The sequence below is a fragment of the Eucyclogobius newberryi genome, unplaced genomic scaffold, assembly GCF_026437365.1.
Source record: "Eucyclogobius newberryi isolate DKJ021-1_F unplaced genomic scaffold, fEucNew1.0.hap1 SCAF_9, whole genome shotgun sequence".
In the NCBI taxonomy this organism is placed as follows: domain Eukaryota; kingdom Metazoa; phylum Chordata; class Actinopteri; order Gobiiformes; family Gobiidae; genus Eucyclogobius; species Eucyclogobius newberryi.
This window is the reverse complement of record NW_027316532.1, coordinates 9,402,699-9,427,301: the sequence shown is the minus strand read 5'-3', so window position 1 is coordinate 9,427,301 and position 24,603 is coordinate 9,402,699.

Sequence of the window (24,603 nt, the reverse complement as noted above, 5' to 3'; positions counted from 1 at the left end):
GCGCGGTCGGAGGGCGCGGGGAGGGGCTGGTGGGCTCGCTCGGAGCTAGCTCACGTCACAACAACACAACGAACGCAACGAAAAACGCTCAAATCTAGCCGAAAAAAGTCAAAAACAGTTGAATTAAAAAACTATTCCAGCGCGTGTCCCTATCGTACAGTAAAATAGAAAAAATATACTAACTATATTTACAAAATATAGGAGATAAAGCACAATAAGTGTGAGAAAGAAGAGAGAGCGTTTACACCGGGCTGCCAGCTGTACCAGCGCCTTATGACGTCATAATGTCAGAATGTGTAACTTTTTTTTTGGACAGGCAGTGTATAAAGTTTTTAATCTTGGCAATTGCCACACATCGATAAACAGGAAACAAATGTTACTTTTGTGCTAGCTTTGTTTAGCTAAATCTGTTGGATCAAAATATAAATTACCATCAAATATGGCGGTTTATCTCAAGATCAAGTCAGTGTTTGGTAAGAAACAATTATTTTTGTTTGTATTAAGTCGGAGCGATCCCTCATTCGTCCAGGAGTGTTCCAGTTGTATCGTCTGGACTTGTTTTGACTCTTATCCAAGAGTCATTCTCAATCTGCGATTCAAGTCGTTGAACTCAGGTTTTATATCCTACTCTAAGTAGGATACAAAACTTTAAAAGTAGGCCCTGCCCACCGACGGGACCTCCTGATAAAGGGAGTTTTTGGTTTAACTTGAAACTACTCTCTTTGTTTACTAACAGCCCTGTAATGGGCTATCAGCCTCCTATTGTAGCCTGGCTTACTATCCCTCCTCTCTGAGTGCCTCATTAGCATCCGAATTCCCTGGGCGTCTCCCACTCCAGGGTTTCAAAACACTATTGTATACAACCGAAAGGTTGAATGTTAAACCTCCATTTCGTTTCATAGAAGGATTCTCTTTTTTTTTTAACAAAGATTGCCTCCTTAACTCCTCGTTCAACATGTAAAAGTACGTACAATCAGTTGGACAGATTTAAAAGGGAGTTTCCCCTTAATTAGTTAATTGTATTGTATTTCTGTTTCTGTAATTTCTTGGTGATTTTAATGCATTTTTCCTGCTGTGTGAAGCACTTTGAATTGCCTTGTGTATGAAATGTGCTCTACAAATAAACTTGCCTTGCCTCAAACACATTTTAAATTGCTAAAGTAACTGACTTAAATAGGGAAATAAATATTCTTAGCCATTTATCAGTCTGTAATGTGTCCCACAAATATGATCCTTTACTTCAGGATTAAATGCTCTTGCCATTCTTTTGTAAAACAATTTTACCTTTGTGTCAATATCCTTACAGAATCCCTCAAACATTTCTGGATGTAATCAGAGATCTGGATTGAAGAAAAATTAAGATGATTGATTGCCCTTTATTCAATGTCAGTATACGCAATAACATTTGCAGTGAAGTACTTTAAGCTAACGGTGATTTTCAAACCAAATTAAAATGTATTTTCTTTCTTTAAATCATGTCTGCTGTTTTATTCATTTCTTCATTCGGCCTTCAAATGTGGGCCATTCTTATGAGTTATGCTAATTTGTTGGGGCAACGAATGCATTAATTTCATTAGCACAAAGCCTCAAAGCAATAATTAGCAGAGTAGGTGTGTCACAAGCAATCATGTTAAAATTGGCTAGTTCATTATTAAGATTTTGTTTCGTGGGGACCTGGTTTTGACACAAGTTGCCGTGGGATACAGAGGAGAAAGTTAATGCATTCCAATGGCAGAGCTTTGAGATGCACTGTAAAAACCTTGTACATGACGCTTTTAGACTAGATTAGAATATTTGCCTCGTTTACATTTGTTGTAAAGGTAAAAATAATGCTGTAGTTTTAGTGACTTTTAGATAATATAATCAATCTTAAACTACCATCCACCATAGCAAATGCAACTTTGAGGGTCCGCCTGTCTCCATGGAAATATTGTTATTGCATTGCCTGGAAGGCTCCTCAATATGGCATTAAACTTCTATCTTGCATGTATTAAATTGCAGGTGTATTCACTGCTAAAAAAAGACCTGAAAAACAGTTAATGCCATACTTTCAATTAGAACATTAATGCACATTTAAATAGCAGAGATAAAATGATTCAGCTCGTTGTGGATTGTATTTGTGGTTTGGGGTTGTGGGTATTTTGGGAACATTTTAGCCATTTTGGGCTGGGGCTATTGCTGGGCTTCAGATTACCTTCTACAGGACTATAATGTTGCAATGGACAGGATCATGTTAACGTTGCTGATATTACAGTGTTATCATGAGCCCTTTCACTAATATAAGTGATCGGCTTCATGATTTCTTGTTATTTTAAAATAGAGTACAACCAAGTTATGCACTGACACCATTTTCATAAAAAAATGCCCCTCAACATTCGGACTGAGTAGCAGTGAGTGACAGAATTATAGGCATCACGACTTTGCTTTTATTTGCCTCTCTTGTCCGTGGAGCTAGTGTTTTACCTACTTTATAGGGTAAAATGGAAAATGAAAGTGTTTATTTTCTTGTTACTCTGACTTGATACTCTGAGTATGATCCTGTCTCAGTCAGTGATAAATGTGACAAATGTCTTGTTGTTTATCTGGTTTTACATGACTGTCTTTTTTTAGATGACAGGTGCAAACTAATTATTAAGCAAAGTCAAATATACTTGACTTTTGTATTTGGTATATGACAGCGTGTGTGTTTTGAGCTCTTACATGAGAAAATGTAATTACCACTGACATTCATATAACATTCTGAATGTTGTCATCTGCATAACCTCTATTCAGAAAACTGTCTTATTACCCTCCATCTGAGAGTATGAGATCACATTTTATACATCACAGATATACCACACAGCCATTCCCATAGGTCAATTTTGCATCACCAAATCAACCAACGCGTGCATGTTTTTCAAGTAAACAGACTGAACAGACGAAGAAACGCCGAACTTGTGTTTTACAGTGTGCAGTTGTTTGGATGGGGGAGGGTCCTGTTTGCATGTTGACAGCTCACATTGTGGACTAATTAGCAGGAATAGCAGCGGGCTAGCTTGTGCCAGGCCAGTCCAGGAGGTGTAATTATAAAGAGAGGGGCCCAGTCTGGACTAATGGCCTGCCCTGCCCTGCGCTGTGTGCTCTGTGCTGCTGGAGAGGACACGTGGGGGACAGGGGATGGAGAGGGGAATTGTCGGGGATTGTTAGCCTCTGATTAGCCCTTACAACCTCCAGCTCAAGCCAGGGCAAAGCTGTGCAGCCGTTCAAACAAAAATATGCAACTGGAGTCTGTCATGACTTTTGCAGGAGGTTTATTGTGTTCATGCTTTATAGAGCCAGCTTAGACTTGTATATGGTAATAAGAACATTTTTAATTCTTCTTTTTTTTTTTTTGACTACTTTGGCCACTTAAGCCTTGGTATTTAAGTTCTGTATGTGTCTTGGAAAGCCTCATAGCATTAGTTGGTGCTAAATGTAACTGTACATAACACCAGCTGGGGTGGATGCTCGACAGGGAGCGTCTGATGGCCGGGCCTTTCCCTTTGGGGCCGGACCAGGAACAGCCTGAACGAGTGACGTGGGGCCGTCCTCCCGTGGACCCACCACCTGCAGGAGGATCCGCAAGGGGCGGGTGCAGAAAGATCTGGGCGGCAGTCGACGGCAGGGGCCTCGACGACCAGATCTCTGGACGCAGAAATTAACTCTGGGGACATGGAATGTCATCTCACTGGGGGGAAAAGAGCCTGAGCTTGTGCGGGAGGTTGAGCGGTATCGACTAGATATAGTCGGCCTCACCTTGGTGTGGGCTTGCTTATAGCCCCACAGCTCAGCCGCCACGTTTTGGAGTTCACCCCAGTGATTGATAGGGTCGCGCCTTTGGGTTGGGGACAGGTCTCTCACTGTTGTGTTGGCCTACGGACCAAACAGCAGTGCGGAGTACCCGGGCTTCTTGGAGTCCTTGGAAGGATTACTGGAGAGTGCACCAATCGGGGACTCCGTTTTTCTACTGGGGGACTTCAACGCCCACGTGGGCAATGACAGTGATACCTGGAGTGGGGTGATCGGGAAGTACGGCTTCCCCGATCTGAACCTGAGCGGTGTTCAGCTATTGGACTTCTGTGCTAGCCATGGATTGTCCATAACGAACACCATGTTCAAGCACAAGGGTGCACATGAGTGCACGTGGCACCAGGACACCCTAGGCCCGAGGTCAATGATCGACTTTGTTGTCGTGTCATCTGACCTCCAGCACCGTGTCTTAAACACTGGGTGAAGAGAAGGGCAAAGCTGTCAACCGATCACCACCTGGTGGTGAGTTGGATCCGCTGGCGGAGGAGGAAGCCGGACAGACTTGGCTGGGAACATCTTGCAGAGCCCTCTGTCAGCAGGGTCTTCAACTGACACTTCTGGGAGAGTTTCTCCCAGATCCCGGGGGAGGCTAGGGACATTGAGTCCGAGTGGACAATGTTCTCAACCTCCATTGTCAATGTGGCTGCTCGGAGCTGTGGTCGCAAAGTCTTCGGTTCCTGTCGTGGCAGCAACCCCCGAACCCGGTGGTGGACACCGGAAGTAAGGGATGTCGTCTGGCTTGTAGGACTCCTGAGACCTTTGACGGGTATCGGCAGGACAAGCGGGCTACAGCTTGTACTGTCGTAGAGGCAAAAACCAAAACAAGTGGAGCAGTTCAAGTATCTCGGGGTCTTGTTCACAAGTGAGGGAAGGGTGGAACATGAGATTGACAGGCGGATTGGTGCAGCGGCTGCAGTGATGCGGTCACTGCATCGGACTGTTGTGGTGAAGACCTATGGTCATGAGCTTTGAGTAATTACCGAATAATAATTAAGTAATTTGCAGAAGTGTTGCCAAAATTATAAGGATGTATCATTACAAAAGTCCGTTTCTATTGTCCAAGTATTTACTCAAGTAAAATTATATATGGAGGAAGCTACAACTTAAGAGTAATTGTTTGGTAACTGTCTGGACAAATTTCATTAAACTGAACACAAAAATAACACATATCGTAAACATAAATAAACCAAATCACAACTCCTTATATAATGTTCATGATATCATGTACTCACATGTGGCCTGCACTAAGAATAAGAATATTTTTTGTAACTAGGGAAACAAAATGTCAAAAGTAAATCTAGATGCTTTAAAAAATAATAAATTTTCCCGCCACCATCACAGTGCCCAGTTAGTCCACACATGCAGCCATTTGTAATAATGTAGGTTTGATTAGTATACCTTACACACAAAACACATCCCACAGGTGCAAATTATTTTAAAATAATTTTCTTTGTGAGACACTTCTGTTTTCGTCTACATTTCATGTTGTAGTCAGACAGTTACAGTGAAAATAATGAGAAATAGAAACCAAACCTGCAACTAATTGGGCGCGATGAATCAACGTCGTCTGTACTATTTTTATTTCAAAAGGATTTGAAGCCACACATCAGCTTGCACCACATTTTTAAAAATACCAGCAGTGAAAATGATCTTGACTGTCTTTAAACAATTACTACTTTACTTTCAGACATTTTAATCAATAGTTTAAGAAAGATCATAAATACGTGTACGTTTACATTCCAGGTGCCTGAATTTACTCTTCTGACAGTTGAACACGGCAGAGTGACAGTGTAATTACCCTTTAATTATATATTTGACACCACACAAAGCATAACAACAGTGTCTCAAGATAAACCTTTGAACTTCTCTTCAAGAAAACTAGATCTTGCTTTGTATTTTAATTATGTACTACTTTCTTTTAGTCCATTATGTTATTAGAGTGAGTGTGTTTACCCACCTCATCTGCGTGCATATCGTACAAGACGCTGTACAAGACACGCCAGGTAAACAGGAGAACCGGTCCAGTCCATTTGAAACAGGTTTCTTTTGCATATATTTTTCAAAATGCATGTAAACGCGGGGACTACGATTGAGGTGTTTGTAGGTGTGTGTGTGTGTGTGTGTGTGTGTGTGTGTGTGGGGGGGGGTAGGTGTGTGTGTGTGTCTCAATGCGCTCTTTGTTTTGTTGCATTTTATATTTTATATTATGTTTTACTGCATTTTTTATATTTAAATGTATTAATTTGAAAAAAATGTTAATCTGAACATTTGGGAGAAGGTAACGGTGAGATTGACAACGTTTCTGGAAATGATTGAACATTTCACCAACTGTGGTTTGTTAAGATTTATTGACCAAATAATTAAAACGATTGAATATGCAAATGAGTCATTAACAGATGGAGACACTAGATATGATTGTTCTAGATCCGTCTAGTTGTGTGTTAAGTTAAAGTTGATTCTAAGGTGATCTTATCATCCAAACTGAAATATGTGTAAGAGCTGTGTTATCCAGCAGAAGATGGGCCTTGGTGTCCGTGTTGATGGAGCTGACGCTTCCAGAGTTCAGCTCTGCAGGGGTCAGGGGGTCAGGCTGGGCCATTCGGTCTGGAGCTCTGGCTCTGACGGCGTCGGGCTGAAGAAGTGCTGGATAAGGGCCGCTTGATATGAATTTTTCTTGGCTCTGAGGCTTCCTCCAATGACGAAAAGACAGTTGCAGTTTGACCTGCCCTAGACTGGTAGAGTGCACTCCAAGTTCTTTGTGCAAGTCTGTCAGACTCACTCGTCAAACCCAGAAGGCGGGACTTAGGCTGCTCTGGTTGAGTCCATGTCTCTTGAGAGGGGCCACTGGTGTTACTGTGATGTCGCTCTGATTATCAGGGAAACTGTGGAAATGTATCACTGTTGTTTGGATAATAATGCACTTTTGAGTGTTGATGGATGACCCTAAAGCTCTGTGGCACGTGCCCATTGAAGCCTGTCCCTTCCCAGTGTCAGACCAGCACAAACCTGACCAAAGCAGCACAAACATGACCAGAGCAGAGAGTACAGCAAAGGCAGAGCCGCAGAGTGGAAGTTACGCTTTGCACGTGCCACAGGGCTCCACCAACACTCAAAAGTGATCTTTATTGAAACTATCTAAGCAACATCATGGTAATAGCAGTGACCCCTCTGTAGAGAAATGTACAATTCATTCATTGTACTTTAAATTAATGAATGACACATAATTAATTCATTGAATGTGCATTTAAGCTTTTTTTCTTCTTGAGCCACAGCTGCCATGGGGCAACAACAATAACTTTACAACAAAAGTACCATCTCATGTTTACACTACCTCACCCCGGATCTGCATGTGTGTGATTTATGGCGCTGCTGAGGTGAATGTGGAGACCAAAGGCATGTGATCTGAGCTCAAACTGAACTCTTCATCTTTGTGTCAACACCAGAGCTTCTTTTACCACAAGAACACCGCAGCGGCCAAAGACCTGCTTTAACGGTTACGTTCGCAGAGCCCATGCAAACCAGGGCAAGTTTTTTTTTTGAGTATTTTTATTTGATTGGAAATATTAAGATTGAGCGTGTTGCTTGTCAAAATCAAGTCTTGCCAGAACCAAAACAAAATGTTGTCAAATGTTGTCATTTCTGCGTTTTCTGTAACTGCAGAAGTTGTGATTAATTTGAGTTATTTATGCTTTTTCCTCTTTCTCGTGGCACTTGTGGCCTGATTGGTGTAAGAAAGGGGTGTCCAAACCTTTTTTCACAGAGGGCCGCAATTTGAAACTTATACGGAGCAGAGGGCCCCAGACAACCCGACAATGACATTTTGCATTTGATGCGCCTCCACACCTTTAGTAAGACTTGGAACATAAATATTAGCAGCAGCGGCTGGTCCATTAAGGGCGCTGGGGCCCCGCCCCCCGGGCCTCGCCCCCCCCTGTCAATCTGCCAACTGCGTCAATTTCTTTTGTGTCTAAAAACAATATCATTTATTCAAAAAAATCTTATATTCTTATTAATGTAAATGTGTAAAATAATAATATATATCCATATATATATCTAGAAATAGATATAGATGTATACTTTGTTTGCGCAGCGTGTGGTCTGCTGCCTGGCGCAGCCTGCGTCACTTTTCTACGTAGCCGTGGGGCGGTTTGAAAAGCGCCCCAGAGCCCCATAGAAAATCAATGGGGATTTTTAGCCAATCAAATCACAATCAAAAGTGACTACGTCACTATTGCTTTCTCCATAGGAAAATAGCGACTGATGGGCGCTCCAGAAAGCGCCCTTTTGAACGAAGTAGTTACGCCATGGAGCTACACTTTTTACGCTAGAGACAGAGGCATGTGCGCGCGCCTACGCAGAAGTGCCACACGCGCTGTGTTTTCCGTGTTTGCGTCTTAAAACTGCATCGACGTCTGTGACAAAAGGTACGTCCAAAACAACTCAAAATAAGCTGCTCAACTGTTTGCTGCTTTATTCGTGTTGAAAGCGGCTGATTTCGTATCAATCCGAGCCGAGACATGTGATCTGTCAAACTCCGTGCTACGTTACCATGACAACAAACACACCGTTTTTTTTAGTTTATTACTGGCATAAGGCTAACGCTAAGCATTAAGTATCGCTTAACTTCTAACTTGTCATTAACAAAAGTGAAAATAAAGTGTGTTTACCTAATTAATTCAGTTATAAATGTGTATTTAAAATATGTATCCATACAGTCAATGTTAGAAATGTCTATTTTGGACATTAAAAAAAAAAAAAAAAAACACGGTCATGTCAAATAGCCCCCCCTATAATTTGTACCACCAGCCGCCACTGAATATTAGGTTGGTGTTTGAATTTTTCCAATTTCATGTTTTGTTTGAGCCAAACTTAGCAGGTCTGAGCATTGGTCTGAGGGCCGCATTTGGCCCCCAGAACACAGGTGTAAGGTGAAAGAGCTGCAACTTGAAAAAGCACTTTTTATTTTAGATTTGTTTTTTTTATGTGTTTACTTCCTTTGTATTTGACTGTGCTTATTTCTTTCAAGACCCTTGTGAGTCTTGCTCTGTGAAAGGTGCTCTACAAATAAAATGCACTTACTTTATAAGAATGCTTGTTTTTCTACAATATTTTTGTAACCGGATAAATGCAAGATATATAAGTTTAATGCCACATTGTGGAACATTTCAGTCAATGCAATACCATGCCTGCTTGTCTCTTTCTTCATGATGATGGCCTGTCCACCAGAGATGTACATAGTGCATCTTTATGTTGTGTTTGTTCCGCAAACTATTACTACTAATACTATTGATGATTAGTATTGTGATAATACTGCTATAGTTTTCATTTTAATAATATGGTGATTATGCATTTGGTTTATATAGCACTTTTTGAACCTCAAAGATGATGCTATAACTACAAAAGAACCAGTTTTATAACGATACAAATATGTATTGAACTTACTCAATGACAATATAAACTAAAATGGACCAAAAAGTAATCATCATAAATATTATTAAGCTAGCCAACAAGATGAATGCTTGCATTCATTGTGAGTTCACAAACTCTTGAGAATTAATTTTGTTTGGCTCCCGCTGTTACATTCGATTGTGATGGAGCCTGAACCACCAGTCAACCTATCACAGGGCAGAATTGCGGCCGGCTCTAAAAGATTCCATATCATGCTGTATTTCGCGTCTTATTTAGGATATCATGAGCAAATAACTAACTGATGATTAGTTATATTCTCTCCACCTTCCAATGCAGAGAAGCCACGAGAGTCTCCATCTTGGTCTGCGGAGCCTGTTTCTCTGGTGGGAAAGAACTGCAATTCTCTGCTTTAGGCTGGCTAGCCATGTTAGCCTCGTTAGCTTTGTTAGCGTGCACTGCGGGCTGTTTTCCAATCGGACCGTGGGCCGTCAGCTTACTTTGTTTTGGTCCCATGTTTATGCATTTGGTCCCATGTTTATGCATTTGGTCCCATGTTTATGCATCCCTCGCTATTCTTCTGTGGGATTAGGTGGGTCAAACAATGATTTTAAAGCCACGTTTTGCAGCAGAGGTGTGGGTGCGTCGTCTCAATGCGCCGCCATGACCGCCATGACCGGAAGTCCTAATTTTCCTTTTTGTCCTTTTTTGTCATCTTGAAATAGTACCCCTACACTCACCTAGGCTTCTAAAAACTGAAAAATCTTAAGGCCACAGCCCAATGCAAGCAGTTTTTTGTATTTGTAAGTACATTTATTTTACATTATAGACTTGTACGTAGCATAAAAGCACTAAGTCTCAAACTGGGCTCATTCAAATAGGTTCCATTTGCATCAGTGGCATTATTATTTAGTCTCCAACAAAAGAAGTGACTGCAAATGACAGAGAGAATGGAGGTTTCACAGTTCACCTATCATTAAGGGCCATAAAATCAACTCCTGCCCCAAGACTACTTTCTCCAGAGTCGGCCATTGTCTTCAAACAGGGCCAAAGCAATCATTATGCTCCCCGGTAATGCATCATAATGACAGTCATTTCAGTATCAAATTTTCTAATGCTAGGCCTTAATTCATTGTGGTTAAGTAGCTTAGTTCTGATTCACATTTTGTCCTCTTTTTGCTGCAAAGTGCTGCCGGAAAAAGCCAGGAACAAAGACCATCAGTGCCCTAACTAAAATATAAAGAATAAGGAGAAATGTTTTTGAAATAACATTTTACTTTGGAATATCTATATCAGTATTATTTATTCATCTTTTCTATACTATCTTATTGCTTTTTGTTGCTAATTTGAACATTTAACGGCAAATTTAACAGTGAGTTAGTGACACATAGTTTACTACAGTTTATTATAGTTTTTCACTCCCTTGTTGCATTTAGATTAGAAATATTTTTTTGTTTCATTGCTATACCGTCATTTCATATTATACAGTATGTATTTTCAGTTATAAAAAAAACAAAAACATTCTAATTTTCCATTTTTGTTGAGGACGCATGACTCGCAGATCTGACTGGTGGCTTCATCTGTTTGTCTCCATAGAGATATAAAGGTTTAATGCCATACTGTGGAACATTTGCGGCAAATAAATAACATCTCCATGGAGACAAGTAGTATGGTTACATATACAAATTATTATTATTTATTTATTTTAAGATTTTTGAGCCCGTAGGCTGTATTAGACAGGAGAGGAACGTGTGAAATAGGGGATGAGAGAGAAGGGAGGGCATGCAGTAAATGTCGGAGTCCAGTGCTGTGTCTTGACCACTCGACCACCGGGCAGCACATAATGTATTCTTAGCTGCTCTTTATTTTGCAGCAAAAATAAACACAGAAAAAGGAACAAAACAGGATGCAAAGGGCATTCAAACTATTTACAAAGTGCTACGTTGTCCAGCATATTCAGTCTATTTGGTCCTATTTAGTCCGAATGTAATTATGAAACTGTTTTGAATATCAATTATAATGTCAGTCCAGTCTTTGATCGGCAGAATCAATTGTGTCTTTTTTGCGGCAGCCAGAAGAAAGTTCCAGAGGCATTGGCGGTGTCTCCACTGTCTTAAGTGAACCGTACCGGCCCGTTTAAGGGGTCTGATATGGACCATGCGAGGCTAAAGTGGTCTGGCTCTCTTCAGCTCCCGGAACGCTTTTGACTGAGATGATTGGAAAAGAGTGAAAACGCTGATGAAATCAAAAAGGCCAAAAACTGAATTCAATTTCCAGTGATTGCAACTTTTATGTTGAGCCGACAGAGAGACAAAGCTAGCACATGTTGGCAAAAGCTGTTTCACGCATTAAGACCTAAAGCCTATTCTATTTTGTTTGTAAATTCAAAATTTGATGCATGCCCTTTTTTATATATTTTGCAACTATTGTTATTTTTTTGTTGTATGTTGCTCATTAGTGCCAAAGCAAATTCCTAGTTTGAGAATTCTGTTCACTGACCATGGCAGGATTTGCATTACATAAGGTGAGACTCGTCGTAAAGGTGCACAAAAGTGAAATAAACGGGCACTAGTTCAGTTTACTCTAGCTTCAGCCACGTCTCACAGCGCCACAAACTTGCTAAACATGTTTTTGTGATTGCTGACATTGCCATTTTGATTAAAAAGTGTAATTCAGGTGCAATTTAGATTTGACTTACTTAAGAAAACGTCTTATGATTGGGTAACGTCAGCTGCTCACGTGGCAGACCTCTGGAGCCAGAGCCAGGCCCTGGGCATGGTGACACCTTCCGCCATGAAAAGAGCTGTGCCAGTTAGAATTATCTTAATGGAGACATTACATTACATTCCAGATCTGTGGAGAGGCAAGCCCGTTCACAGAAAAAACAAATACTGTGGAACATTCCAGGCAATGCTATAACATATCTATGACACAAGCATGTGGATTCTTCACCAGATAACATACATAGTTCACCTTTAATAGGTGAGGAAAACTGTAAGATAGTTTAATAGACAAGGTGTTTTAAAATAATTAAACATTCATTCTGTTTTGTGTTCTCTGTTAGAGCCAGTCCTCTCACCAGAGTCACTTGAGGAGGAAAATAATTTCATAATGCCAAAACCATCAGTGTTTGTTATCGTCTGTCTCTAATCTCCTGTAAAAAGTGGTTTTGGTTTTCAAAAACAAATAAATCCTGGTTCATGTCTGGCCCATGTAAGGGGACACCACTCATTGTTTTCCAGAGCTGCCGCCTCAAAGACCGACCTCAATCCTCTCGAGAAAGTCACTTATGACCTGATAAGTCTCGGAGATGGACTGAGATTTGTACCATCATTTTAATTACTTTGCTAACAAAGAATTGATGGAGAAAAGTTAAGATTTGACTCATACATTTATGTATTTATGAAGACAAATTATATACACAGTTATTATTGTTTTATTATGGATTTGTGAACTTTGACATACCACCAAGCACAAAAAAGTAATGAATTACTCTTTATTCCTTGAAAAACTTTTAACCCCTTGACACCTGAATTATTTCGCAGTACATAAAATAATAAGGCAGAAGTAAACCAGGTCCTAACCAGGTCTTAACCATTAAAAACCTGCACCGACGTAATGTAATTTGAAAAGATTTTCTAAATAAACATTGTGTATTTGAAGGCCTGGTGTTGAGTATTTTCAACCATTTTGTTGTGGGTAAGTTATCTAGGAAAGCTTATGGCAAACACTAAATTCATTTTTATTTTCAGCCAACTTTTTCACATTTTGCATTTTAGGTTTTGCGTATTTCCAACAGGCAACAATTCCACTCAAACCTGTCCTCAGGGAAATGAATGCTATAAAATGATTAACTACAACATTTGGAGTCTAATTTGGTTTGTTGCAAACAGCAGACACCAGAGTTAAAGCTGAGGTATTTAAATCTAGCTAACCTGTTCTTACCTCTCATAAACCCTTCGGCATATCATAGTCACTGCAATCACTGAATATTTACCACGTATGAATGATTGAAAATGATGTAACAACTCATATAATGCTCTCTTTCTCCCTTCCATCAGTCCATTGTTTCATAATTCTCCACTTTTAAACCCCTTGTACATTGCAACATTAAAATCTTCAGCCTCCCCAGTCTCTCCATCTCGTCCAACTTCCTTCTTTTGCAAAACTCTCCCTTTGTTTCATGGTGACATTTACTGTACCATTTACTGTGCATTTACAGGGTTAAAATGCCAATGTTTTTCCATTCAATATAGTCAGTGTGCCCCTCTCATTGATCTCAAGTTAGTGAGTAGATTTATATAAGTCATTGAATTAAGTTTCATTGTTTTGCACTATTCGTTTGGTTTAAATAGGCCCCTCTTGGCTGTGGTTGTAGTCAGGCCCCGCCCGCTGCCTGGAGCTACATTTGGATGTGTGTGCGACTGGTCCCACCCTTGGCCTGGGGAGCACAGTGTAACAGAGAGACACCATCAGATAATCTGAGTAACGAGCTGCCCTGAACGCACCACTTGTACGTACATGCTGCAAATGAGGGCCTCCGGGGGACACGGCTCTGGTCCTAATTCCACGTCGGGAGAGAATTGGATGCGTTTTCTACAACAAAATGATGTCAACCAAACAATACATTACTGTTCATTGTCAGGGCTTTCAACACGGTGAAGAACTACACCGTATCTGCTTGTTCGTTATCAGTTTGAAAAAATGATACCTGCTTAACTCCACAGTGTGCCAGATTGCTCAAACAGATGGCCTCTAAATTAATTTGTTTTGCATGCGTAAGATAAACCAGTAAGTTCAAACATTGTACTAAAGGGGACATATTATGTAAACCTTTATAGGCTTTTAACCATGTCATAACACAGAGTTGTTTTACAAATGTATTTTGAGTTTGCTTGTCCTGAGTAATCCTTAGAGTGCTGTGAAAATGTTTGTTTCCAGCGACCCTCCATCGATACAGCTGATGATTAAATAGGAGATGTCACTTTATTGCTCTTTTAATATGGTTCTAATCTTGTATATTTGTATCACAATCAATTCAAGCTGAGTCACAGCCGAGTCTTAATGGAATTTTGCTGGTGGGACCACTGCATTCTTCTTCATGTCATTGTGCTTGTATGTGGTACAATAGAACTCCTAAACTCTGCATTTCCTCTCGTGGTTGTTGAACAGTGGGTGACTAAGCAGCTCTTCTACATTGAAATGAATGAATTGCTTCCCCCACATTGACATAATTTATTGGCCCTGGAAGAAAGCGTAATTTTTGCTTGATCGTAGAGACTAAATTGCACAAATATAAAGGCTTTTGTAGTGTATCATTTCGATGACAATACATTTGATTGAATTGCGTGTTGCCAATCAAATGTGTTTTCTGTGTTATATTATTCAACGTGATAGATGTAAGTCCAAGAGGGTCCAAGGGCAAAAGCTTGAACTTTGTCTAAAGTTACCCCTCCAACCAAAGAAAACTTTGATATGTTCTCCATATCTTATTACACTCTACTGGTTGCAATGCCCTGCATGAAAAGCCCATTTGTTTCTGCCGAAGTTGCGCCCTTATCCAAGATACGGTTCTCTCCCAAATCATATGCATCTATATTTGTTACCTCCACTCTAGCTCGAACAATGCATTTTGACCAAAACCTGATAGCAAGTTGTCAACTGCGATACATTTGTGTTAATTACTGCCTGTGCGCGAACATATCTGCATACAAACAGCCTATTTGAGGAGTGAAGGGAGAGGAGTTCATTTGACAAAGCACAACGAAACCATTTGTTTTCAGCCAAACAGCAGCAGCGCGATGACGGATGAGCCCGTAGACTTATGAATAATTCTCAAATTCAGAGCAATCAACTTTTAAAGATATCGTAAATCCCGTTTAAATGTCTGGCTTCATTACGCAGCGGCTGTGAGGAGGAGAGTTTGGAGGTGGAGGTGATGTGTCAGAGGAGGAAGACCAGAGCAGCCTGATCTATGGAACTGTACGAGGACTAAAGACCAATAAAAATGTGCTCAGAGTCCTTAGAGATAGTGTGCTCTTGTCTGGTATTCAGTGATCATATGTTGCACATAAAAAAACAGATACTAATTGATATTAAACAAAATAATTAAATTGTATTTTCACCTGAATTTCGTAAGAAAAATATGTCAATTGGAATATCAGTGGTGTAAGTGGGAATTTATCCATCAAACCTATGAGTATCTACACGAGTATCGATACTGGTATTGGTAAGCATTTTGCAGGAGTGAGAATCAGATTGTAATACATTGCCTGTAAAAAAAAAAAAAAAAAAAGTTGCAACAGATAAAAAAGTTACAGGCTCTAATATTTGGTAGGGCCGTTTTTAGCTTTGATGACATCACACATTGGCTGTGGCATAATTTCAATAAGCCTCTGCAATATTAAAAGATTTATTTCCATCGTTGCGTTATTTTTTCACACAGATCTTGTCTTGATGATGGAGAGAGTGACCACTGCACAAAGAGAGTGACCACTGCACAAAGAGAGTGACCACTGCACAAAGAGAGTGACCACTGCACAAAGAGAGTGACCACTGCACAAAGAGAGGCTCAGATCTGTACTACATTCGTTTCTTCTTCTCCTTAGATGTTTTCTCTGCTCGATGCCAATCATTTGACACTTCTCAAACACACTGACATCTGTTCCATGACCATGGGATTTGTCTTTCCACATGGTTGTTTCATAAATGAGAAGCCGGGTTCAAATACCGTGTTGTGACTTTTTTTTTGACAGGCAGTGTATATTGTACTTTATTTGTTAACATTAAGTTTATCATTATCACATCAATGTCTCAATCAAAGCAGGACGCGGACATAAGATTGGTTCATACAGACGTTTTCAAAACCTTCATACCTCAAACGAAAACAACACTTCACCTTTAATAAGACGTATTTACTGTGGCACACCAAAAGTAAAAGTTAAAAGTAAAATATAGGTTTTTTGGCCTGTATGTTTTATTTGACTTGACAGTATAATGCTGAATGGGGGTGACGAGCAGTGACTTTTCAGCAAATAGCGTATCCCTACAGTGATGTTGTGACACTTTATTTACCTATTTTGCCAACTCCAACATTTTGTGGAGGAAAAAGGGCATCCAGCATTTACAAAAAGATGTGGCAATGAGGCCTTTAATATGTAGAACTACACTGAATGTACTTTTTTGTATTGTGGCCTGCACCTTCGCAAAAGTCCATACATCAAAAAACGCAGATAAGCTGTAGAAATACACTGCTTATACTTTTCTTTTTGTAAATTCTTGCTATTACTTTCCGGCATTAAGTTTTATCTTTTGCATCTAATGTGATTTAGACCGAGTGTCCACATCTGACACCTCTGATATACTTTTACAGACATCTGCAGTAATTTAACAGCTATAAATCCTTATAATGAGAGTATTAGCATGTTGTAGCATAATGTATCTTGCTATAAATTTTAGAGGGGCCTGCTACGTGCTAGTTTCTACTGCAAAGACTGACGAAATAGCCAGATTTAAGTATTCAAGTATGGAGATGTGGTCAATCACTCCATACAAAGTCATTTTTATTTCCTCTTCAGTGAAAATGACAGCGTTGATTTTACTCAAAATATTGTATTCACGATTTTTAATTGGTCAGCTGCAAATAAAAGTCAACTTCTTCTTACATTTACTGGGATTTGTTTCGTATGTTTTATGTTTTACATCATATGTAAAAGGTATGTATACTTTCCTATTGTAGTACTTTTCCATGTAAGTTGATATTTCTTCAAAGCTTCAGCCTGAAGCATTACAGGAACCAACTGAAACATAAAACTTCCTTTTAACTTAAGCCCCTCTGCCAAATGACAAGCCCACCACGCCCAGGCTTCAGGAGAAAAGGCCAGATGTAACACCATTTTGTCCAAACTTAATTTTTGCATTATTAGCTCAATTATTTATTTTAATTACTATATTCTCTTTCAAAACAAATGATCAAAATCTCTTAATTTAGTCAGATTTTTTGTTGTTGCTCCACACAAATCCATCCATCCATCCATTTTCTACCGCTTGTTCCCTTTCGGGGTCGCGGGTGACTGGAGCCTATCCCAGTGACTTCGGGCCTTAGGCGGGGTACACCCTGGACAGTGGCCAACTTGTCGCAGGGTCAACACAGAGACACAGACAGTTCACGCTCACATTCATTCACTTGGGCTAATTTAGAGTGACCAATTTTTACCTAACACATGCATGTCTTTGGACGGTGGGAGGAGCCGAAGAACCCGGAGAGAACCCACGATAACACGGGGAGAACATGCAGACTCCACCCAGAGAGATCATGTGATGTTGGTCTGGTCCGGGAATCGAACCCACGATCTCCTTCTTGGGAGGCAAGAGCGCTAACCGCCTTTGCCACCGTGCACTGCTCCACACAAATGATTAATAAATAGTGCAGTGTTTTCATTGCACTATACGCCAACAAAATTATAAATATTTCTGGTAATTCTGGTTGAATTAATTTACTCTCATTACAATACAGTTATCCTACTGTTTTGCTTTGCTTGAAGTTGTTACAGTGCATATAATTGTTTAATTAATTGTAACCTAATGCTAAGTCTTTGTGGACTCCATGTTGGGTGTGTGTGTGAAAGCAGTAATATAATCACGTGTGGGTGTGTTGCAAATCCCACACGGCCGTAACGCTATGGCTCAGCAAAGCTCTTGATTAGTGGCGGTTTTATGTTTGGATGGTCCGTTTAATTAGGTTATGTATGTGGTAAAGGCCATTCAAAAGTAATCACAAGGATTATTTACTCTGCTTAATTGAGGCCCCATTTTTAACAGCACAACTAAAGGTTAATGTTCCCTGGCTGTATTATTTAGTGTCCACAGTCCTGGGGTCATGGGCTGTACCGAGAAGAATGGAGGAGAGGGAGGCATCTAGGGAGAGGGAGGACAAGGGTTTGGGAAATGATTTGTGGTGTAATAATAACTGTATAACTTTTGATGGATGATTTGGATAAGCTATGATTTGTATGGCTAAATACATTGTTATTTAAATTGTGTCTCATATATGAGCCAAATGTTGTTTTACTGATAACAAATACAAGTAAAGCTGGTTTACATTAAGAAGTTTACATTGTAGTTTTCCATCGGTTTGAAACAGACATATGGCAACGCTCACAGTACTATTAAATACAGAACTGTATATGTGCAGTATTGCTGAACCAAGTAACGTGGGTTATGACCATGGTTTTCTTGCAATATTTCTTGTTCATGATTTAAAAATTGTGATTTTAGTGTAAAATGTGTACGATTATTACACTATTAAACTTTTTCTGAATAAAAAAAAGGGAATAACAATAAAACAAGTTAAAGAGTTACATTTTTCATCCTTTCAAACATATATTTAACCAATTTAGTGCCTTGCTAATTAGATTAAAACATACTGTATATATAAGTGGACATAGTGAGGCCTAATGCATAATTGGCTCAGAGTGTGCGTTTCATAGCAACCACAGAAACAAACGGGAAGTCACAGTCATATTAAGGTTAGGGTTAGTATTAGGATTAGGAATAGAAAGTGAATGGGAGCCAAACCTGAAGCAGTCAATTCCTCCTATTATATTCCTTGTATATACAGTGTATGGATTAACAATACTGCAAATTTACACATTTCTATTATTTCCATTGTCAAAACATCAGGGAATACTTATTGAATATGAAAGTTCATTCCATTCAAAGGCCTTGTCAAGACTCAGAGCGTTTCTAGCTTTCTTAGGGCCCTGGTCACATTCCTTCTTGGAGGAGCTGAATTGACTAAACTTGAGTAATTGCTTAACCTTGATTACCCGTGTCCATGTCTTGGTCATTTTTACAAGCAGATTTAACACAAGCAACCTAAACTGCAAACAATACAAATAAAATTACATTATTGTCTGGTTCCTTTTGGTGATATAAATCTCTGGACAAGTCGGAAGTCAAAAAGTAAAGTTTCACATTATCTTAATTACTGTTGGACAATCTACTAAACGTTTGGGGGCCCTTAGTAGCGGGTGCCCTAAAACTGCACGCAATTTTAATACAGCTAAATTCTTAACATTTTCCCTTGTGTAAAAGCTAAAAAACACTTTTGTTCCTTCATTTTAGTAATCTCTCTTCTCCGTCTTCTCCCAAGTGCGATATTTCTTCAGGTTTTAGGCGAGTGTAAGGTGGGGCCAATCCCGTCCCTAATCTTCTCTTTACCTTACCACAGAGCATCGGATCAAGCTCAGTGCATTTGTAGATTATAAAAGGTAGATTGAACATGACACAGTGTGATTAATGCTACTGCTGGTTTGATGACCTCTTCATAGCAAAGCTGCACTAATAGTCTTTTCCGACTCCAACTCTGATCGGATTTAGTTGGTTTTGAAGAAGTGTTAAAAAGGTTTGAAAGTTTGAAAGTGGTAAAAGGTTGGTACCTAGATGACAGGATAATACATTTGTGTGTTTTTGTCGTTGTAATCTTAGTGCAATCTCCAGATAGAGTTTATTTGTCACAAATAAGTGCTTGGAATTGGATAAAAAAGTCCACCAATTGCATCGGTCGAACTTTTTGGATTCATGCTGAAAAAGTTACAGTTGAAAAGGACTTGTTAGTCCTTTCTCATAGTTTGGAATGCTTTGTATGTAATATTTTCTTTTTGATGTAATTCTGCATTCTTCTTTAAAGGATTTCAAACAAATTAAATAAGATAAATGTCCACACCATAAAATTGCGATTAACCCAAATTGAATCACAAAATGAAATAACGGTGACCTGCGTTGAGATGCTTCAGATGTAACTTCTTTCACAGGAATGAAAAGATGTTATATGGAAATAAGAATTAGTTTGGTGAAAATATGTGGAAGTACTATCCAGAGGTCAGTGATTTAATGAAGACATTTTTATATGAAATTTAAAAAGGTTGGATGAACCATATTGAAAATATGATTTTTTTTTTTTATTTCCACATATTAAATTCTTAATACAAGTCCTAAATTTTCAATCATTTCCAATTGGAATAAGAGTAGCATGCTGCTCTTTGGTGAGATCAGGCTAATATTTTTGAAATAAGAATTAATTTGAGGTCAAGGTGAAAATATGTGGAAGTGCTATCCAGGGTTCAGTGATTTAATAAAGACCTTTTTATATGAAATTTAAAAAGGTTGGATGACATTTTTTACTTCCATATGTTGAACTGTTAAACAAGTTTTCAATCATTTTCAATTGGAATGAAAGTAGCATGCTGCTCTTTGATGAGATCAGGCTAAGAATTTTGAAAAAAGAAAAGGATTTAAACTATTAAAATCAAAGTTTTGCCCAGATTTCTCTATCTATTAAATACTGTCCCAATTTTCATACCCAACAAACTATTCCATAAGTGAAATAAAACAATCTGAACATTCGTATGGCAAGGCAGAAAACCTGGAATCCAATTCAAAACGTTACAATTATCAAAAGAAAAAGGAGACTGGGGTTTGCCCTGTCTGAAAATGTACTTTATTTCAGGTAAAATCAGAGCGTTGTCGTACTGGTGTGCCCCAGAATATGAAGCTCAGTGGAAAAATATTGAGATTAATGTTGTGCCGGGGGTTCCTGTACAGGCCTTACTGGCAGATAACAAACGGTTGTGTAATTTGGAAGAAGTTAAGAATCCCCGGGTAAAATCTTTGCTTACAACATGGAAGTAGCTAATCAAAACATACAAAAAAAAATATGTTCAAATCTTAAACTGGTTGGTTTATGACCAAGGCTTTGTACCAAAAAGAACTGACCTGAGATTCAAGGTCTGGATTACAAAATGTATTGTTTTTCACCAGATTGTAAAAGATTAAAAGCTTTGATATGTTGAAGGAATCTTTTGCTTTTGAAAAACAGGACAGGAGTTATTATAACCAGGAAATAAAAAAACAAGCAGTGGCCATTATAACCCTCTGAAATCTTTTTTTATCAATGCCTATAAATCAGAGCTTTGAAGGTGAATAATATCTAAGTTGGATCAATGCATTAATAATCTGGACAGCTACTCTACTAAATACTAAAAAATAATGGTGAAGAGAAGGTAATCTTGTTTTGACTGATGAAGTAGAGCTCCACAAAATCACATGTTTGGAGGGAATTTTGTTGGAAAAATGTGTCACGTTTCTTCATAACACCATGTCTGTCAAACTGTGGCACCAGGAGGCAATAAACCACTCAAATATATTGGACTGAAATTAACAATGTACTGAAAACTGTTTTTGATGTTGCCATCCCTCTCAATGTTAGAACCATGTATCTGGGCCTCAAAACTCCTGCCATGGACACAATGAATGGATACCGTTGAAATGTACTTTTGGCAGCAGGAAAAAAGGCCATGACAAATAAATGGTCGACACAAACTGCACCAAAGAGCAAGGAGACATCAGACAAATGGAAAAAAATGACATTGGGACTTGTCCATTGGAAATGGACCAGGCGGTACTTTTATTTGAATTAAACGTGACTTTGTTTTGTTTTTTAAATTATGAGCGTGTGTTCTTTTGATTTAGGTTTTTTCTCTTCCATCATTAGTACAACAGAGAGTATACAAATGTTCTTACAACCATAGGTATCACTGTTTAGCAAGGATTAAGGAAAATAACAACCGAGGCACTGGTCAAAATTGTAATAGAGTTTGACGGACAATTTGAAAACTTCATCTCTATTGAAAATCATAAAACCCATCCGTTGTGCAGAAGGCGTGTCCCATGCTTGGAAAGTCGCCGTTGCCCTGTAATCTTGGAAAATCCTATCCTCTTCATAATTTCCATTTTTCTCCCCATTTCTTATTTATATGATGCCAAAAATATGCTCCCAGGGCTATCATTTTTCCGTGTCTGTTTGCAAATGGCGAGAGGGCGGAGGATTTATCTTGTTGACCCATCACGCGGCGGGACAAAGAGGGGCCGCAGAATGGCTGGGCGTCCACAGGAGGAGCGGGCCGGCCCAGAGTCTACATGCACACTCACTCAGGTTACAGCCCACTGCAGTCGGCCCTCTGTCTCAGGGGAACGTGGCTGTGTTAGCTTAGGCCAGTCTGCAATGGGATTTGCATTGTGGAGTACTACATCAAAGTTAAAAGGAAGTCTTAATGTAAAAATAAGTTGTTTTTTACACTTAAGGTTGTTTTTTTGTTTGTTTGTGTAAATAAGACATTTGACTGCTTCTTTTTAATCAAAATTGAACCAGGAAATAGCCCGACCCCAAACATTTCCAGACACCACATGGACCAAGAAAGTCTGAAAGGAAATTCAACTGATACAAAGTACTTTCAACAGCCAAAATGAGTGATAGGGGAAATGAAGACCCAATGAGGCCTCGGAGCCAGTCACAGCATGAAGCCCCAACAATATGAAGCCTCAAAATACTGCCGATCCAGTACAAAGTCAACGTTTCCCAGAGTTTTTCACCCGTCTGATGGATCACGAGGTAGTTTTGAACGGAATAAAAGTACATGTCCCTGCGCAGAACTATGGAGGCAACTTTGAGGCAACTGCTGTTTCGGGCGTTACCAAAATTAATTTAATTTGATTATATCACTGGCCAGAAATGCCTCCACAGACACTGCGTGTTTTATTATAATGCCACACTTATTCAGGGACAAATGAGTCTAATTAGGAATAAGACTAGCGTGTATTACCGCAGACTTGTGAGACCACAGCACTATTGCCTGTGACTGTGTTTGAACATATTTATTTTTGCACGTTTAAACTAAAATAAATAGTAAAAATAGAATTCCTATAGATAATTATGACCCCCCCACGCTAATTGTCTGGAGTCTACACAATTTTGGTTGAAAGATTAGTTTGGATCCTGATTCAGTTCGGGTAAAGTTAAATTTAGTTTTGGTTTGGGTTGAAATGTATACTCTGTTGTACTTTTACTGAGACGTTGCATTTCGCCTACAGCAAAGCATCCAATTTAGCCATTACAAGCAGTCCGGTTACACATGGTACTGTATTTGCTCAAACAATGGCAAACTTTACAACAATTGCTTACACTTGGTAGAAACCCACCGTATATTATTTTGATGGGTTATTACGGAAGACAGTGGTGAGACAAAGAAACAGGTTCTAGCAAATACGCGGCACTGTACTTTGCCTCTGACACTTAGAAACAAAATGGAGGAGCGTTTTTTGGCATGTTTGGCCCGAGGCGAGGACTAATGGTTTACTGGGAGCGCGACAGGCCCCGCGGCGGCTGCTACTGCACACTGTCAGGGCACTCATTAGCTCCTATAAGAGAGCGGAGACAGACAGGGCACAGACACTGGAGCCTCTCATGTGACGACAACATACAGATACACACAAGTCATACTAAACACAACTTTAAAACGGACCACAATAACTTCATCTGATTCAGAGCTGCATCGGGATACTTACAAAACGTGACCAATCATTTCTATTTCATGGCTTTTTCTAAATTCTAATAATATTATTGTTTGTAAAGTAATGTATTCGTTGAAGTATCTGTTCTGTAATTAAGTAGCTTTTAGAGGGGATACTTTTTTTTTACACTACATTTGAGAGCAGGTGTCAGTACTTTCTACTGCACTACATTTTTGAAAAGTAAAAAGTACTTTCTTGTAGTACTACACCGATATGGACATTTTAGACCAATATCGATGTTATGGGAACGGCTTAGGCCGATAACCGATATTAAGCTGATATTTTCTAAATGTTTAACATAGTAGAAAAAGCTTCAGTTGTAGTCATCTGGACTCAGAAATAGACGTTTCGACTCTCATCCAAGAGTCATTGTCAATAAAAGAATTTAGATCGAGAACTCCGATATTAATACTGTTCTGTGGTAAGACCCACCCATTGGGAGGAGCCTTCCTGAAGTAGAAAGAGTTGTTTGTTTCAACAGAAACTCCCCCCTTGTATCTACCGAGCTAGCCTATTCAGAATTTTAATGGCCTATTAGAATCCTCTTTGTCTTTGTGAGACCCTGGCTCAACCACCCTGAGTACCTGATTAGCATCTAAATGTCCTGGTCCTCTACCTTTCCAGGGGTTCAGTATTCCATTATAGATACCAGGAAGATTGAATCTTAGCCCTCCATTTCTGTTTAAAGAAGGTCTTTCTTTTTTAACAAAAATAGCTTCCTTGACTCCTCTTTCAAACCATCTTTTCTCCCTGCTTAAAACCTTCACCTCACCGTCTTCAAACGAGTGATTAGAGGCTTCAAGATGGAGATGCACGGCGCTCTGTGGTCCTGAACTTGTATTTCTTCTGTGCTGATAAAGCCTCTTGTGTAGAGGCTGTTTCGTCTCACCTATGTACCGTTCTTTACAGCTTTCTTCACTGCATTGGATCAAATAAACTACATTGCTCTGTTTTTGAGTC